The sequence below is a fragment of the Panthera tigris genome, chromosome F2 (assembly GCF_018350195.1).
Source record: "Panthera tigris isolate Pti1 chromosome F2, P.tigris_Pti1_mat1.1, whole genome shotgun sequence".
NCBI classification, from domain to species: Eukaryota; Metazoa; Chordata; class Mammalia; order Carnivora; family Felidae; genus Panthera; species Panthera tigris.
The window spans coordinates 2,760,945-2,773,686 of NC_056676.1; the positions used below are offsets into that span (position 1 = coordinate 2,760,945).

At 36.9% G+C, this 12,742-nt stretch overlaps 1 pseudogene; it reads left to right on the plus strand.

Moving 5' to 3' along the window:
• Positions 1–10,736, plus strand: part of LOC102963663 — a 41,767-nt pseudogene extending 31,031 nt beyond the window's left edge.
• The last annotated feature ends 2,006 nt before the right edge of the window (positions 10,737–12,742 follow it).

Below are 12,742 nucleotides of genomic sequence, written 5' to 3' on the forward strand. Positions count from 1 at the left end.
GAATTCTGGAGGCTGGAAGTCCAAGATCGGAGTGGACAGTATAGTGAGCTCTTGGTAGACCTTCTTTCCGGCTTGCAGGCGGGTGCTTTTTCACTGTTTTCTCACATGGCAGAGAGAGTGACACCTCTGGTGCCTTTTCTTATATGGATATTAATCATCTTAGGAAAAAGCCCCACTCACATAATGACCATATTTCCCTAACTACCTCCTTTTTGGCCCTATCTACAAGTACAGGCACATTGGGGGTTAGGGCTTCAACCAACTTTGGGGATACAATTCAATCCAGAATACATATTGACCAACAAGGAGGTTCCAGTTGGAAGTGATTCTGAACAAAATGCCATGAGCAATCTTGCCCACATCTTTTTGAGGACACGTGCTTTCGTTGTCTTTCGATCCGTTCAAGTAGCAGAGTTCCTAAGTTGCTAGTTCCTGGGGTGGCGTATGCTTGGGATTACCAAAAAAGCTACCAAATACCATTTACACTCCAGTCAACAATTTTAATAACGTCAGTCGTTCAAAGTCCTCAAAAAAGTTTTCAATGATCCAGACTTTTAATGTTAGCCATGCTAGTGAAAGTGATGTGATTACTTTTCATTTATCTGATCTCTAAGGAAGGTGAGCATTTTTTTCAAGGGTATTTTGTCTGCTCGTATATCTTCTGTGAGGTTTCTCTTCACATCTTTGCACATTTTTATTGTTTTTTTCCTATTTTAAATTTAATTTGTTTTCTAAATATTTGTGAACATTGTTATTTTGGAGACAGATTTAAGATCAAATATGTGTTTTATGAATACCCCCCCCCATTTTGGTTTACTTGCAGATTAAAATGATCTTGTTGAGACATGGTTTTAGAATGTCTTACAGCCTTCAAGAATCCTTATTTTAGTACATTTCTTCATCTTCAGTGTAGCCATTCTACTGTCTTATTTGAATATTTCAGATACGTGGTAAGATTTTGCCACTCTGGCTCATCTGAAACTCCTGTGTTTCCTAGTGTGCACAATCTCTACCATTTTTATTCTGTTGTCAACCCAAGCTGCTGCACCTGTATGACAAATAAGACACAGCCAAGGATCCTAGTGGAATGCTAATAGAGAATTCCATCTTTCCCTCTCCCAGCTAAGGTCTTTCTCTAGTGAACTTCCCCAATAGACCCAGGTGTCAGAGCCCCTACTTATGATTTCTGTCTCGTCAGTACAGTTGGATCATGACAACCTCCTTGTGTTCCATGTCTGTTCATTGTTTCAACTCCGGGAAATTTTATCTATGCAGAGATCCAAAGAATATACTGGCCTCAACTCATGGATTTCCCTGCTCTGAGAAATAGTCCTGTGCTTCTAATTTTGTAAGGTCTAAAAATCGATGCTTTGTATGTTTTGTTAGTTCACTTTCAGTTGCAGGGAAATTCTAGTACAGTTATTCTATCACAGAAGGAGGTATAAATAACCATTTTTAAAATATAAGTGAATATTTACCCCAAGAAAATGAAAACATAATTTGAAAAGATATATGAACCTCTATGTTTACTGCAGAATTATTTACGATAGCCAAAATATGCAAACAACTTCAGGGTCCATCAATGGATAAGGAAGATGCCGTATATATATGCAGTAGAATATTATGCAGCCATAAAAAGAGGTCATGCTTACTGAGACAACACAGGTGGAACTACAGGGTATTATGCTAAGTGAAATAAGTCAGACTGAGAAGGAAAAAATACCATATTATTTCACTCATAAGTGGAATCTAAACAAATGAATAAATAAAAAGCAGAATCAGTCCTATAAATACAGAGAGCAAACTGAAGGCTTCCAGAGGCAAGGTGGTGGAGATAGAGACAAATGAGTGAAGGGAGAGGGAGATACAAGCTTCTGGTCACAGAATGAATAAGCCATGGGAATAAAAGGCACAGCATTGTCAACGATGCTATAATACCAATGTAGGAGGACAGAAGGTGGCTACACTTATGGAGAACATAGCACAATGCATAAACTTGTTGAATCAGTATGTCGTATACCTGAAACTAATGTAACACTTTGTGTCAACTATACTCAAATAAAATAATTAAAAATTTAAAGATAAAAGAGAAGATAAATTCACAAGAGAGCTTGATATCCTGCCCAGTCATGTAATTCAGGTTCACCAGTTATCCTGCACTGATATGCATGTCCTTCCAAACTATCCTAGTTACTTGGAAGGAAAATTCAACATAGTCACTTGTTAATAAAGTCATCTGAAATAAACTTGAAATATATATATATATATATATATATACATATATATATACACACACACACATACATACATGTATATGTATGTGTGAATACATATGTTTACGTTTCTCCCTTCTTAGGTATTCAAAATAATAATATTCAAATTATGTGGATATCTTTAATCTTATTTTTTAAATCTAATAATGGCTCATGGAGATTTTGCCATAATAGTCCATAGAGCATTGTGTACTACATTGTATGGCTATATCATAATTTATTAATTATTAATGGACATTTAAATTCCTTCTGATCTTTATCCTTTAAAATTGAGTTTACGAATAGTATTATGCGGGAGAGGGGACAAGATGGCAGGGCAGCATGGAAGTTCTGTGCCTCTCTCATCCTTGAAACGCAGCTAGATCAGCACCAAGCCCTTTTGCACACCTAGAAAACTGATCTGAGGATTAACACAACAATCTGCATAACTTGAGCCACAGAACTTGGCCGGTACACGCATGGAGAGGTACACTGGGGGAGAGAGAAGCCACAAAGGGTAGGGAAATGTTTTTGTGGAGAGGAGGGAGGCAGAAGGGAGAGTACAGGAAAAGCACTCTCCCCAAAATTAGCTGGAGGGAAAGAGAAAAAGTGGAAGTGACTGAACAAGAAAGGAAGAAAGGAGAAGGAGAAGGCTTCAATACCATTAGGACTCTATAGACAGGGGAGACCAGAGCCAGAAATTCAGGAGCTCAACACCTGGCAGTGCTTTGGTGGGAAGGGCAAATCCCCAGGAGCAGGCAGCAAGGTCCAAGGGGTCCATGGGCGACATGGGGAGAAGTGGTTCCCCTGCTAGGAGGGCATTTGGTAGAGGTCATATGGCCTCCCCATAGGCAAAGGTCCCAGCAGGCCTCAGAGGACAGACAATTGCTGGTATTGGAACAAAGACGCCAGGGTGTGGTGATTGGCATCAGTTGTGTGTTGTGTTTTGCTATAATCGCTGAACCACTGCCACTATGCAATCACATGAACTCTTTCTGGGGCAAGCTGGCACCCGGCCACAATCTGTTAGCCTCTGTAGCTGTGCAATCACAGGAGCATTCCCAGGGACAAGCCAAAACCCAGCCATTGCTCAGGGAGACCCTCTCCCAGCGGGTCAGAGTAAATCGATGTCACGGGGCCCTCAGAAGTGAGGGGTTTGGAATCACAGCTCCATCTGTGATGAAAATTCAGCAAGGAGGTGTCCCCCGGCAGGCAGACAGCTTGGACACAACAGTGTAGAAGCAGGGAATGGTCAGAAGCCAGAGACAAAGGAGGGGTGCTTGATTGTCACTGGTGAGAGCACAGAGTTCTGGCGCTAGAGACTAGGACACTGGGTGATCCCATTTTCACCCCTCCCACACATGTCCATTCATGTGTCCACCCGCCACAATAATCCACCCCAGTAAGCCAAGCACTGCCACCTAGTGGAAATCTCTCTTGCTTAGTGTGTGGACTATAAAATTCTTCATAGTTTGACTTCTAGGGGAAACTGGATGTAATTTCATAAGGATTTCATTCTGCTTACTGGTCCATCTATTCATTTTTCTTTTTCTTTTTCTTTCCTTATTGTTGGATACAGAAGAAGAAATATTTTATTTTAATTTTCCATTTTTACCAATTCTTAAATTTTTACTATATTCTTTCAATTTTTTATAGATTTTTTATCCTATTTTACTTCATTTCATTTTATTCTATTTTATTGTATTCACTTTTTAATTTTTATGTTTTCTTTTCTTTTTTTTTCTGTTTTTCCTCATTCTATCAAGCTTTTTTCAACAACCGTACCAAAACACATCTAGGATCTAGCTTCCTTTATTTGATTGTTTGTGTTGTTTTTAATTTTTTGATTTTGATTTTTTTATTAATTATTTTTATTCCTCCAAAATGACAAACTGAAGGAATTCACCCCCCCCCAAAAAAAAAAGAAGGAAGAAATGACAGCCAAGGACTTAACAATGATAGAAGCAAGATGTCTCAACTCGAATTTAGAATCATGATAATAAGAATACTGTACTTGAAAAAAGCACAGAATCCCTTTTTGCAGAGATAAAATAATCTAGCCAGTATGACCAAAAAGAAAAAGGAAAGGACCCAAATAAATAAAATCAAGAATGAAAGAGGAAAGATCACAACAAACATAGCAGAAATACAAACAATAAAAAGAGAATATTATGAGCAACTATATGCCTCTAATTTGGGCAATCTGGAAGAAATGGACAAATTCCTAGAAACACATAAACTACCAAAACGGAAAAAAGGAAGAAATAAAAAATTTCTACAGACCCATAACCAGTAAAGAAATTGAATCAGTAATCAAAATCTCCCAAAAAAACAAGAGTCCAGGTCGGATGGCTTTCCATGTGGAATTACACCAAACATTTAAAGAAGAGTTAAGACCTATTCTTTTGAAACTGCTCCAAAAAATAGAAATGGAAGGAAAACTTCCAAACTCACTGATGAGACCAACATTACCCTGATTCCAAAACCTGACAAAGACACCACTAAAAAGGAGAACCACAGACCAATTTCCCTGATGAACATGGATGCAAAAATTTTCAACAAGATAATATCCAACCAGATCCAACAATACATTAAAAGAATTATTCACCACGATTAAGTGGGATTTATACCTGGGATTCAGGGCTCGTTCAATATCCACAAATCAATCAATGTGATACATCACATGAATAAAAGAAAGGACAAGAATGGCATGATCCTCTTAACAGATGCAGAGAAAGAATTTGACAAAATACAGTATTCTTTCTTGATAAAAAACTCTCAAGAAAGTAGGAATAGAAGAATCATACCTCAATATCATAAAAGCCATATAATGAAAGACCTGCCGCTAATATCATCCTCAATGGGTGTAAACAGAGTGCTTCCCCCCTAACATCAGGAACATGAGAGGATGTCCAGTTTCACCACTGTTATTCAACATAGTCCTTAAAGTCCTAGCCTCAGCAATCAGACAACACAAAGAAATAAAAGGTATCCAAATCAGCAAGGAAGAAGTCAAACTTTTATTTTTGGCAGATGACATGATACTGTATATGGAAAACCCAAAAAGCTCCACCAAAAAATTTCCTAGAAATGATCCATGAATTCAGCAAAGTCACAGGATATAAAATCAATGCACAGAAATTGGTTGCATTTCTACACACCAATAACGAAGAACCAGAAAGAGAAGTCAAGGTATTGATCCCATTTACAGTTGCACCAAAAACCATAAAATACCTAGGAATAAACTTAACCAAAGAGGTGAAAAATACATATACACTGAAAAGTATAGACAGCTTATGAGAGAAATTGAAAAAGACACAAAAAATGGAAAAATATGCTATGCTCCTGGATAGGAAGAACAAATATTGCTAAAATGTCAATAGTACCCAAAGCAATCTACATATTCTATGTAATCCCTATCAAAATAACACCATCGTTCTTCACAGAGCTAGAATAAACAATCCTAAAAATTTGTATGGAACCATAAAAGATCCTGAATGGCCAAAACAATCCTCAAAAAGAAAACTAAAGCTGGAGGCATCACAATCCCGGACTTCAAGCTGTATTACAAAGCTGTAATCATAAACACAGTATGGTACTGGAATAAAAACAGATACTCAGATCAATGGAACAGAGTAGAGAACCCAGAAATGGACCCACAAATGTATGGCAAACTAATCTTTGACAAAGCAGGAAAGAACATCTAGTGGAATAAAGACAGTCTCTTTAGCAAATGGTGCTGGGAAAACTGGACGGCGACATGCAGAAGAATGAACCTGGACCACTTTCTTACACCAGACACAAAACTAAATTCAAAATGAATGAAAGACCTAAATGTGAGACAGGAAACCATAAAATCCTAGAGGGGAAAGCAGGCAAAACCCTCTTTGACCTTGGCCGCAGCAACTTCTTAGTCAACACGTCTCTGGAGGCAAGGGAAACTAAAGCAAAAATGAACTTTTGAGACCTCATCAAGATAAAAACCTTCTACACAGCGAAGGAAACAATCAGCAAAACTAAACAGCAGCCAATGAAATGGGAGACGATATTTGCAAATGACATATCAGATAAAGGATTAGCATCCAAAATTTATAAAGAACTTATCAAGGTCAACACTCAAAAACAAAATCCTGTAAAGAAATAGGCAAAAGAAGTGAATAGACACTTTTTTCAAAGAAGACATCCAGATGGCTAACAGACACATGAAAAAATGCTCAACATCACTCATCATCAGGGAAATACAAATCAAAATCACAATGAGATACCACCTCATATCAGTCAGAATGGCTAAAATTAACAAGTCGGGCAACGACAGATGTTGGCAAGCATGCAGAGAAAAAGGAACCCTTTTGCACTGCTGGTGGGAATGCAAACTGGTGCAGCCACTCTGGAGAATAGTATGGATGTTCCTCAAAAAATTAAAAATAGAACTACCCTACGACCCCGCAATTGCAATACTAGGTATGTATCCAAAGGATGTAGGTGTGCCCTTTTGAAGGGCATCCCAAGTTTATAGCAGCACTATCAACAATAGCCAATGTATGGAAAGAGCCCAAATGTCCATCGACAGATAAACGGATAAAGAAGATGTGGTATATATATACAATGGAGCATTACTTGGCAATCAAAAAGAATGACATCTTGCCATTTGCAACAACATGGATGGGACTGGAGGGGATTATGCTGAGCGAAATTAGTCCGTCAGTGAAAGAAAAATATCATATGATTTCATTCATATGTGGAATTTAAGATACATAACAGAAGAACATAAGGAAAGGAAGCAAAAATATATCTATAAAAACAAGGAGGGGTACAAAACATAAAAGACTATTGAACATAGAGAACTAACAGAGGGTTGCTGGAGGGGTTGTTTGTGGTGGGATAGGCTAAAGGGCAAGAGGCATTAAGGAAGACACTTGTTGGGATGGGCACTGGGTGTTATACATAGGGGATGAATTACTAGATTCTACTCCTGAAATCATTACTACACCATATGCTAACTAACTTGGATGTAAATTTAAAAAGACGAAGAAGAAGAAGAAGAAGAAGAAGAAGAAGAAGAAGAAGAAGAAGATTATGCATACATTTGTTTATTGATTTTTTGGCATTTTATCTTCACTATAATTTCTTAGAATGCTGAGCCAAAGGTAAAGTTATGTATAATATATATTATGTAATATATCTAATTTTATAATGACAAATTATCTTTCATTGGAAGTACCAGTTCCATTTTGCATTCCCACTAGTATTGTGTAAGAGTTAAACACACTTTGCAGAAAGCCCATTTCTATTTTGAAAGAGATAGTGAAAAGTCAAATTATAGATTAAGAAGGAAATGCCTTGCCAAAATTCTTTTTCATTAGTTACAGGCAACGGGATCCATTAGTGGACATTGCTGTGTCGAAAGGAAGTGTGCTCAAATCTTTGCTTTTAAATTAAACAAATGAATAATACAGAGGAAGAAAACTTTCTGAAACTTGTTCTTGGAGACCATTCATTTCTAGTTAAGTGAACATTCTTAAATCAAAGCTCTTGCAACCTGCTTATGTGTACCTAGCATTTAGAAGAGCATTTAAATACACCCCTATAGGGGGCATGGCCAGCAGATTCTTCGTGTGTAGGTGAGCCTCTGTAAGAAATACTCGCCCAAATTTTCCTTTGCTGTTGCATTCTACCATAGCAATCATTTTTGCCAGCCTCAAGAATTATCCGGCTTGGACTTTCTTACATCCCTCTATTCATATTCCTCATAATTAGGGAGCAGCTGTTTCTAGCCTTCTCTGACAGCAACTGTCACCTGCAGATGGGATTTTGATGATTGAGGAAAATGACAGATTGCTTAATGTCAGTGACTGAGTACCACAGTGAGGAGTCTCGCAGAGATGCAATATCTACATTTTACATCTGAACCTTATAATTGGCTTATTTCTGTCAGATTTCAGCAAGGGGGCCTGCAATTTCTTTTAGAATAAAACCATGAATATATGACTAGACATACCTATAGCTATGTTTCGTGCTCTTTCTGTATGAAAATCAAATTACAATAATCAAACACCTTGTTTAAGGCAAGATGAGTTAGTAATGAATAGATTTGCTAGATTATTTACTCTGCAGTTTCCTTTTATATTACAAAACTATTATAAGTTAGACAATATGTGATGAAGGTTTAATTAACTCCAGCCTAACTTCTAAATTAAGGAAGAGATCATTACTAGAGCTTTCCTTTGGAGAGTTACTTAATTTTGTCTTTAGAAGGGTAAGGTATACACGAAGAAGAGAATCTCAGAGACAGAGATTCCAAAAGCGTCAATTGTGTATTTGATTTCAAATCATATATAAATTATTTAATTAACATGATTTACAGTATAAGAAATTTGAAATCAATGGAAACAACCATATGAAAGTGCTAATTCCTTTAAAGTTATATAATTGATTTTTTTCTTTTTTCTGAAGAAGTACCAATGGCTTATGGCACGTGAAAATAGAGAAGAAATAAACTAGGTAACATTCAACTTAGAGATATTATGGGAGAGGCAATATTTAAACATATCTGTTCAAGTTAAATTCCTGATTGTATTCTGCATCATTACATAAATTAATAATGTTGGAAACAAACTGATTGAAAAACAATCTTTTTTTAAAAATCAGAGCACAGCAACATAAGCACTTTCCAAAAATCCAAATATAAGCCACTTTGGGTAAAGCATTTTATACTGACTTACCTTCTGTCACTATAGCTGGTGTCTGGTAGCTGAGAGGGCAGTGAAGAATTTCCCAGCAAAGATATCAGTTATGTTACTTCAAATAAATAAAGAAGCTAAATTTGCACAAACGTCGTTAAGAATGTCTTCTGTACCAAGTCCATACTGCACAAACCACTTCACCTCATCCCAGCCGTGATGGAAATTCTTTTAGGTCTCTAGACTCAGCACGTTTGAGCAGAGGAAAAGCATTGGTTGAAACAGCTATCAAGGACCATGATGTTATTCCTTCCTATAGTGTACTATCTAATGCCATATCATGGGGAGTAAAAATTCCTCATATTTATGGGAAAAAGAGTAGGTATTGGCACCCAGAAAGCAAGAACAGGTAGACTCAAAAAACCTTTTGTGAAGATGGAAAATACAAGCCAACTTTATAGACCATTTTGTCTTCAGTTGACCAATATGCCTTTTATAAATTATTCAGAAGCTTTCCAGTCTATTTGATGTAGATAAGCCCTCCAGCATCCAAAAGTTGATTGCCTAGTTTAAACTAAAAAACCCAAGCAGATGGCAATAAATATGGTGGCATCCCAATTCAACTCCAATTGAAAGAGAAGAAAAAAGATACAGTGAATATTGCTTGCAGAAATTTGAAGATCTCAAAACTCATCTTCTAAGTGAGCAACCCAGAAACTGCCCAGAGCAATCTCTGTCAAGTTGTTGATGATACTGTATCTAAGTTAATTTTTCACTTTGTGGAATATGAAAGGGACATAACCAAAAAGAAAATAATAAAACACACTGTTTTATAGAAATCCTTTTCTCCTGTTATTGCAACTATCCTGAAAAAGTCTGAACCAAAAGAAAAGCTGGAATTGCAACATATTTCTCAGAAAGACTTCAGAGAAAATAATGTACAGGGAATCGGGCAGAGTTTCATGTACAAAGAAACCCAGGAACCTGAATAAAAGTTTGTGTTTATTTCAGAATGCATCCTTGACCCTTCAAGTGAATTGAGAGGATTTGATGAGAAAATGGCTAGTAAATGGTACATGTTAAACCCTGCTGAAAATGACATAAAACTAAATTTTACACATCTATGCCCACATAAAAATAAATAGGGATGTACTCTTGACATTTCTGGACATAAGTTAATAATAAATGAAAATGACTTAGAAGAATTAACGATAGATCACCGTCCATGGAGGCTACAGGTGTATGTACAAGTTTCTAATGTCAATACAGATAACACTGCATCTCAACCAAAGAAGAAGTCAGATACTGTGCTTTTCCCAGCAAAGGATCTGAAGGAAAAGGGTCTTCATCCTTTGGTCGCGATCCTGATCTGTTAGCAATGAACAGTTCACAGGATCACCTAACAGTTCCGGCAAAGACTCCATCCCAAAGTCCTCCTGAGGAGCCCAATGAATGTGACAATCGGAAATATGGATAGTTTACCTTTTGGTAAGATTCATCAGAAAGTTAAAACACTAGGAATAAATAAAAAAATATGTAACCAACTGTGGTATTAGATAAGGAAAGAACTGAACTTCTCGGTATACAAGAAGGAAAGAGAATTGGCACCTCACCAGTGCGATCTCTACTGGACTTATTTTAGACTAGTGAACGGAAGTCAGAAGTTTTGGGTTTCACAAGCTATACTGGAAACAGTGGTACATGGGACGGTTTAGATATTTGGAAAGAGGAAAATTTAAATAATTTATTGTCAGTGTTTTTCTCTTCGCCTTCAACTTCTACATTTACTGAGTTTTACACTTAAAAAATAAATCGGGGCACTTGGGTGGCTCAGTTGGTTAAGCATCTGACTTTGGCTCAGCTCATGATCTTGTGGTTCATAAATTCAAGCCCCAGAGCCTGGAGGCCTGCTTTGGATCTCTGTCTCCCTCTGTCTCTCTGCCCCTCCCTCACTTGTGCTCTCTCTCTCTCAAAAACAAATAAACATTAAAAAATAAAATAAATAAATAAATAAATAAATAAATAAATAAATAAATTTTAGAAGTGAAAACAAATCAGGAAACTACCATTGAGATAATTCTATCAGTCAATATGTCGACTTTATAGATATTTTTCCAGTTGACAAATGAATAAATGCACTCAAAGACAAGTTCCTGTCTTCCATTTTTATTTAGTTATCATTTACTTTAACTTTTCTGTTATGTTTTGAGGCATTCGCAATAACTTTTTTTGTAGTTATTATACTAATGAGAAAATGGATTGCAGTCATACATTGATACATGGCCTCCTCACGTGCATCAAGAGAAAAGATTATTACTAACCTTGGCTGAACTGAAGCTGCTATGGAGCCACATGTATTGTGTTTCCAACTGACAGTATTTTTCTTGTATTTAGTGTAACTAACGCACACACAAGTTTTGGGAGATTAAGAGTCCTCAATAAATAGTCCCTGTTTTAACCTGGAGCCTCAACACATAGAGAAATACAAAAAGATAAAACAGAGAGCAAAAAGTCACTTCTAGAACTGATGGCATCTAAACAGGAGAATATACATTGAGGTCTCTTAGTCAATGAGGATTGCTAATAAATAGCTGAGAATTAGGAAAGCCTAGCATATTTTACAGGCAAAGTGGGACAACCACACTGTGTTTTCCTAAGGGAGAAGCTTCTATGGAAATGTCACATGGCCTTTAAATCCAAAAGTGCTATGAATGAAATACTTTGGACGATACATTGGACAAATCTTCCAATGATAGCACTAAATATTTTAGAAAACAATTTTTAACTATAATTACTTGCGAGACTGAATATACAAGCAATTAAGCAGAAATCTGGCACTAATGAAGAACAAAACAGTGGATTGGAAGACAGACCAAAAACATCTAGCCAGTGGAGAGTAAAATATATAGCATACAAGATGCAAGACAGAATCTAACTCTGTGTTTGATGCTTTGACTATTGAGAGTTTCAAGCCCCATTTCTACCCAGTTCCCTTTTGCCCCATAACTCATCAGACGGATTAGAAAGCCCAAGAGCTCCTTCCCTCGATGCTGAATAGAAACTACAAATAATGCATATTGTGCTTGGGAATCCTAAGGGTCAGTCCCGCCCTCACTGTAAGAGGAGAGCTCCTAGCACCTGTCTTCACTCAAGCCAGTTTTGATGAGCTTGGGTATCACTATGTTCTCCACAGAGTGTCCCATGATGTGAGTAATATGTTTATACCTTCCCGTTTAGATGTGACATTATCTGTTTTGACATCTGAACCAATTTTAAGTTGATGGAAATGGGAATTGATTCTGCTTTCCAGGGGGCAAACAAAAGATACATGAAAAAGAGCATAACTTTTGTGCAAGATAAAGCAAACGAGTCTAACAGGTCCGACGAAAGTCCCAAAGTTAAGTTGTAAACCATGTCTTTCCCATTAGACTTAGTAACAATTTTTAAATCATTTTATGCATAATAAAACGTTTTAAAGTGAATATTCCTCAAATTTACCATCCTCAAATGATTTCATTACATTTCCATAACAATGTAAACTTGGACACTTTCAGAAATTAACCTAATGTTACTATGCTTTTATTCTCATCATTATCGGATGGGTCTTTACTAGCTACGTTTATTGATGTATGTTGTTTACAGAGTCACGAATGAGGCAGATGTTTTTAAAGTAAGCTGCTAATTCTTCTATCACATGCCATCACTTAAAAATAATGGTCATAGGGCTGTCTGTGTGGCTCAGTCTGCTGAGCACCTATTAATTTTGCTTAGGTCATGATCTCACAGCTTGTGGGTTCGAGCCCCACGTCA